The following is a 7,047-nucleotide window of genomic DNA, read 5'->3' on the forward strand; positions in this document are numbered from 1 at the left end:
TTGATGGTTGCATTATATAGTCGGTTGGTGAGACCTGTTGTGGATCACCGTCTGCAGTGTTGTTTCCCTTCTGTCAGATGTGAGTGGGCATGTGGGAAATGAAAAGAAGTTTTACCAGACAGATATCTGCCCCTGCGAGATTTTCTGTGAGGAAAATGTTATATCTTGACTTGTGGTGTGACATAAAACAGGGCAGAACTGCTTGTATACAAAACTGTTATTTTTAATAACAATATACTTGATTGTATCCGCGGTAATTTGGTAAAATGAATGGAAACTTCGATGAGACAAAGTATCCCACGGAGTTTGACAGGGACGTGGACAAAATAGTTCCTGTTGTGTGAGGATACCGTCAGTTGAAGACAGTTGAGATGTTTTTTCTCTCTCTCTCTGAGTCCAGTGTGTCATGTGAATGACCGGCCTCAATATTCAGCAGAATGAGAGTCTTTCAGTTAATATTGTAATTCTGCAGTGTGGTGGCCCTTGATACACAAATGAGTGAGATGTTACAGGTGAGAGGCAGGATTGATGCGCCGAGATCACAGTCAGATCTGCGTTGGTCACAGTGAATGCGGGATGCCAATGTAATTAAATCTCCCATCAGCAACTTCTGGCTGACAAAAACACATATCAGTGGGCACTGTACTGTGCACGTCCCGTACCTAATACTGCGGTCACTGATTGCATGTCCGTGGTTTTCTGCATCTGTAGCCCGTCCATTTCAATGTTCGACATGTTACACGTCCAATGACGCCTCTCTGCTCAATGCATTTGCAGCGTGGTTATTTGAGTTACTGTCGTCTTCCCGGCAGATTGAACAAATTTCGCTTTTCCCATTCGATCTCTCACATTAACAAGGCGTGTTCGCTCTCAGAACTGCCGCTCACTGATCTTCTTCCGCGCCATTCTCCGCAAAACTGAGACTGTTGAACGGGACAATCCCAGGAGTTCAGCAGTTCCTGCGAAATTCAAACTGCTCCCTCTGGCACCGACAAACATTCCACTCTCAAAATCACTGAGATCACATTTCATCTCCATGGTGATGTTTGTTGGAGACAGAACGTACCCTGTGCTAAGGAACAGGAGGCGGAGAGAAACGCTGATAACGCTGTGGGTTTAATTAATGATTATCACCAGGAGCTGACTGAACATTAACCAGGGTGTGTTCATTACTTACAGAACCCGTAACACAGCCTCACTGGGACAGGGTGGTAACAGAACCTGGAGCCGCTGTACACGGTAAGAAGCTCTTATTACTGAAATATAAACATTGCAAAGACAGTCGTCCACTGAAATGAGACTGAGAACTTATTATGTTGTTCAACAATTGAACTGTAGCGAATAGCTGTTGAAAGAATTAATAATTCCCTGCATCTAATTGAATGCATCGACTTCCTGTGCATGTCCCGGGGGAAACCGGTGTAGTTGGAGGTGTTATCGGAAACGTCGCAACTTTCAACCCAGCTCCGAATCATCAGCAAAGGCTCGGGAGGTGCGAGCTTCCCGCATCTCGGAACTGTCCCCGGGCTACTGCTTGCAACAGCAGGAGGCCAATCCGTCCAAACTCGGGGATTTACCGATCCCCGACCGAGGGAACTGAGGATTCGCTTTGCTTATTCCATCGCAGGCGGGATCGACACTATCTGTCTACCCTTTACGACATTTCGGTAGGTAGCTGCTGGGAGAGGGCGAAATTATGAGAACTACTCACATTGCGGTTTATAGCGGGGAGGGGGACGGCGGGCAGGGGTGTAAAGATGTGATGGTTCCATTATGTATTCAGTTGGTGAGACTTGATGTGGATCACCGCCCTGTGTTGATTCCCTTCTGTCAGAAGTCTGTGGGTAGGTGGGAGATCCAAAGAAGGTTTAACAGAGAGACATTTGCACCGTGTGAGTTGTCCTGTGAGGAAACGTCTGTGAACTTGGCTTTTTTCAATGATTGCGAAAAATTCAACATGATCTACGTTTACAGGGTGATGTACACATTGCAGTTTTTTTTTAAAGTAACAATGTACTGATGGTATCCGTAGTAGTTTGGTAAAATCAGTGGGATATTTGATGAGAAATAAAGAATCCTGCGGCGTCTTGACAGGGACGTCGACAAAATAGTTCCTGTTCTGGGAGGAACTGAATGCAGTTGAAAACAGTCACCCCAGCTCCATCTCTCTCTCTCTCTCGCCTTCTCTCTCCCTCACTCTCTCTCTCTCTCTGTCGCCCCCACCCCTCTCTCACTCTCCCTCTCCCCGTCACTCCCCTTCTACCCACTCTTTCCCCCTCTCCCCAGTTCTTTCTCCACCTCTCTCCCCTTTCTCTTCCCCCACTCCCTCTTCCCTCTCTCCCTACACCCTCTGTCTCCCTCTCCCTTCTCTCTCCTCCCTCTCTCCCCTCTCTATCCCCCCTCTCTCTCCCCCCTCTCTCCCCACCCCTCTCTCCCCCTCTCTCCGTACCCACTCTCTCTCCCTACCCCCTCTCTCCCTCTCCCCTCTCCCCCCTTTCTCCACTCCCTCTACCCACTCTCTCCCCCACTCTCTCTCCCCCGCTCTCTCCCCCCACTCTCTCTCCCCACTCTCTCTCCCCCTCTCTCCCCCCTCTCTCCCCACCCCACTCCTCCCATCTCTCTCCCCCTCTCTTCCCCCTCTCTCTCTACACTTTCTCTCCTCCACTCTCTCTCACTCCTCTTTGCCCCTGTCTCTCTCTCCTCCCTCTCCCCATCTTTCCCCCCTCTCTCACTCCTCTCTCTCATCTCTCACCCCTCTCCCTAACCCCTCTCTCTCCCCCTCTCCCTCCCCTTTCTTCACCTCCCCCTCCCCTTCTCTCTCCCCTCTCTCTCTCTCCCCCACTCCCCTCTCTTTTCTCCTCTCTCTCCCTCTCCCCGTCTCCCCCTTTCTCTGTCGCCTCTCTGCCCCTCTCTCTTCCCCTCTCTCCCCCCCTCTCCCCCCATCTCTCCCAACCTTCTCTCTCACTCTCCCACTCTTCCCTCTCTCTCACCCCCTCTCAGTGGGTCTCTAATGGTTCTATTTGCGTTACTTCCGTTGATGTGTTTCCTTGGTATCATACACACTTTACAAATATCTCAGATGATACTCTCTACTGTGTGATGAAAATCCCTCGAACACTAAATTCACTGAATGTGTTCTGTCAGCTTGAGGATGCTGATGGGCGATTTAATAAAATTCACATGCTGAATTTACTGTGACCGACCTATTCTGTGATCTCGGCGCCTTAATCCTGCTTCTCACCTGTAACATCACATGTACCCCCAGATCCCTCTGCTCCTCTACACTGCCAAGTATCCTGCCACTTACTTTGTACTCTGCCTTGGAGTTTGCCCTTCCAAATTGTATCACCTCACACTTCTCCGGGTTGAACTCCATCTGCCACTTTTCAGCCCACATCTGCATCCCATCAATGTCTCTCTGCAATCTTCGACAATCCTCTACACTATCTACAACACCACCAGCATCTGTGCCGTCTGCAATCCAACCCACCCTTCTACCCCGTCGTTAATAAAAAAATCATGAAAAGTAGAGGTCCCAGATCAGACCCTTGTGGGACACCACTACTCACAACCCTTCAATCTGAATGTAATCCCTCCACCACGACCCTCTGTCTTCTGCGGGCAAGCCAATTCTGAATCCACCTGGCCAGACTTCCCTGGATCCCATGCCTTCTGACTTTCGGAATAAGCCTACTGTGTGGAACCTTGTCGAATGCCTTACTAAAATCCATGTAGTTCACATCCACTGTACTACTCTTTTCTATATGCCTGGTCACCTCCTCAAGGAAATCTATCAGGCTTGATAGACACGATCTGCCCTTCACAAAGCCATGCTGACTGTCCCTGATCAGACCATGATTCTCTGGTAATATAGGTAATCCTATATCTAAGAATCATTTCCAACAGCTTTCCCACCACAGACGTCAGGCTCACTGGTCTATAATTACCCGAACTATCCATACTAACTTTTTTGAACAAGGGGACAACATTCGCCTCCCTTCAATCCTCCGGTACCATTCCCGTGGACAACGAGGATATAAAGATCCTAGCCAGATGCTCAGCAATTTCTTCCCTCGCTTCATGGAGCAGCCTGGGGAATATTCCTTCAGGCCCTGGGATCTTATCCATCCCTAATTTATTTTAACAACTCCAACACCACCTCTCTCCTAATATCAACATGCTCCAGAACATCAACCTTACTCATGTTGTTCTCACCGTCATCATGTTCCCTCTCAGTGGTGAAAACCGTAGAGAAGTATTCATTAAGGACCTCGCTCACTTCCACAGCATCCAGGCACGTCTTCCCACATTTATCCCTAATCGGTCCTACCTTCACTCCTGTAATCCTTTTGTTCTTCAGATAATTGAAGAATGCCTTGGGGTTTTTTCTTACCCTACTCGCCAAGGACTTCTCGTGTCCCCTTCTTGCTCTTCTCAAACCCTTCTTAAGCTACTTTCCTGCTACCTTATATTGCTCAATAGACCCATCTGATCCTTGCTTCCTAAACCTCATGTATGCTCCTTTCTTCCACCTGACTAGATTTTCCACCTCACTTCTCACCCATGGTTCCTTCACCCTACAATTCTTTATTTTCCTCACTGGGAAAAAATTATCCCTAACATCCTGCAAAAGATCCTTAAACATCGACCACATGTCCATAGTACATTTCCCTGCAAAAACATCATCCCAGTTCGCACCCGCAAGTTCGAGCCTTATAGCCTCATAATTTGCTCTTCCGAATTAAACATTTTCCTGTTCTCTCTGAGTCTATCATTTTCCCTGATAATTCTAAAGACCAAGGAACAATGATCACTGTCCCCAAGATGCTCCCCCACTGAGAGATCTGTGAGCTGACCCCAGGTTAAACCAGGTCAATTTCAGGAAATATAAACCAGTCCAGGATGAATGTAATATAAAGAAGCTGGATTTACCAGAAACGCTCAGCAGGTAAGGAACAGCTGTGGGGAGAGGAACAAACTCTACAATTCAGGTTAATAACATTTCATCAGAATGACTTCAAACGTTTTCAGTTTTTAGTGCAGATTTCCAGCAACTTGAGATTCTGCTTGACTTGCACCGAGTGGCCAACAGATGACAGTGAGTGGGGGGGATTTCTAAACACAGTTTGACCACCAAACTCGCAGGTCTATTTTTCCTGTTGTAAACACAGAACAGCCCATTTACTCATAGCCACTCCTCAGATTAGCAGTCAATGCTTCCAAAGGAACTCCAGAAACTAACATCTGATCCTACAACAGAAGTACTTGCTCAACACCCCATAAGCCCAAGCAGCTCGATTCCTGGGACCATTTTACCTGGATCAAAAACTGTAATATCCCAGGACCCAACCTCATAGATCTCACACTGGGTAGTGCAGTCTGGGATTTCCCCACAACCAATGTGCAGCTGCTCGAAATTTCTGCTTCATTGCAGAAGGATGACCATCCAGCCCCTTCTGTAGAAGCACTAACTGAAGTCAAAGCTATCACAGGACTAGGGTCCAAGCACCAACTCTCCCAGTACTCTTTGCTGACTGTAATACGATGAAGTGTGTCAGCCAGTCACAGTTCAAAAACTAGACCCTCCACACCAATGCACAACAGAAATGGGACCTGATGACCCTCTGGCATTCCAGCTAACAAAAAGTGATTTTGGAAATAACTCAGTGAGGTCAAAGGTGTAAAAGAATAGTTCACAATGAAGACTATGGTTAGAAGGATTGCTGATATTTATCACTGAAAAGGTGTGATACAGGGTGGACCAAGGTTGACCCAGATAGTTGATGCATATCACTGAAGATGGGGTCAGAGAGACTGGACAGAGGTTGAACAAGATGGGCAGGGAATGAGCAGATGTAACCAGATGGGAGAAGAGATCAAGGACAATCACTGATGGTTCTCCAGCAATATGCAGATACTGAATTAATGGTACATACTACTGTATAAAGGATTCCAAAATGACAAAGTTAGAACAACCAGTAAAAACATTGCCAGATATACTTTGATCCTCACCGTAGTTTTATCAACAAGCTTTCCATCCGGACACTTCATGCTTTTTATGGTAACTACTCTGCCCCTGACTGTGAGGATCTGCAGAGACTTTTGGATCCAGAACAGCACATCACAGAAACCACTCCACCCCTAGACTTCCCAGTCACTCAGTAAAGCAGGCAGTGAAATCAAAGATCCCCACAACCTGGGACGTTCTCCTTTCTCACCCACCCCAGTCCGGGAGAAGACAATAGCCACAAAGCTCACGGACAAATGTGAGGAGCCTCAGCAAGCTTGGCGACTTGGGGAAAGTTAACGGGACTCAGTGGCCAACATCAGATTTCCCCAACACAACATGTGATCTTGCATCACAAACCGGAGGGCGGGAGAGTTCTGCAAGAAAAAGCCGTATGTGACCTGTCTGTGGGTCACCCATTTCAACTCTGCAGAAATAGACAGCCTGTGCTCCTGGTTTGGATCGTTCAATGCAGATTAAGTGAAGGGGACACATTTTTGACCAGCCCAGATAATCGGAAAATAAATGAGTAATTGGCCCTCAGTTCGGGGCTCACGGCCCACATTGGATCTCCCCACTCGGGATCGGTCTCAGTACTCACCGATGGGACAGCAATATCTTTGGCCCACAGACTGTGATCTGACCCCTGGCTCCCCGACCCAGGAGGCGAGGACACCTTCCCCGATCCCACAGACATTCCTCTTCAGTACAGAGCAGAAAGGAAAACACTGCCCACCCAGAGTCTGTGAGCATAAGCGAAGGGATTGTTACATCTGTGGTTAAATGGGAGGGGCAAACGGGATCACTTGGCTGGTACCCCAGGCAGAGAGTCCAGCTGCCAACCACTTCTGTGGAAAGAGCCAAACTTGCCACTTACATCTCCTCTCACCTTAAGTGTATTAGACATTTCAACCCCCAGGAAAAATATATCGTCTGTCCACTCAGATTCAGTTTTATTATCACTGGCGTGCATCATGAAATTTGTTAACTTTGCAGCAGCAGTTCAATGCAATACGCAATATAGAAGAAAAATAATCCTA

This window comes from Hypanus sabinus, unplaced genomic scaffold (genome assembly GCF_030144855.1).
Source record: "Hypanus sabinus isolate sHypSab1 unplaced genomic scaffold, sHypSab1.hap1 scaffold_353, whole genome shotgun sequence".
Classification (NCBI taxonomy): Eukaryota; Metazoa; Chordata; class Chondrichthyes; order Myliobatiformes; family Dasyatidae; genus Hypanus; species Hypanus sabinus.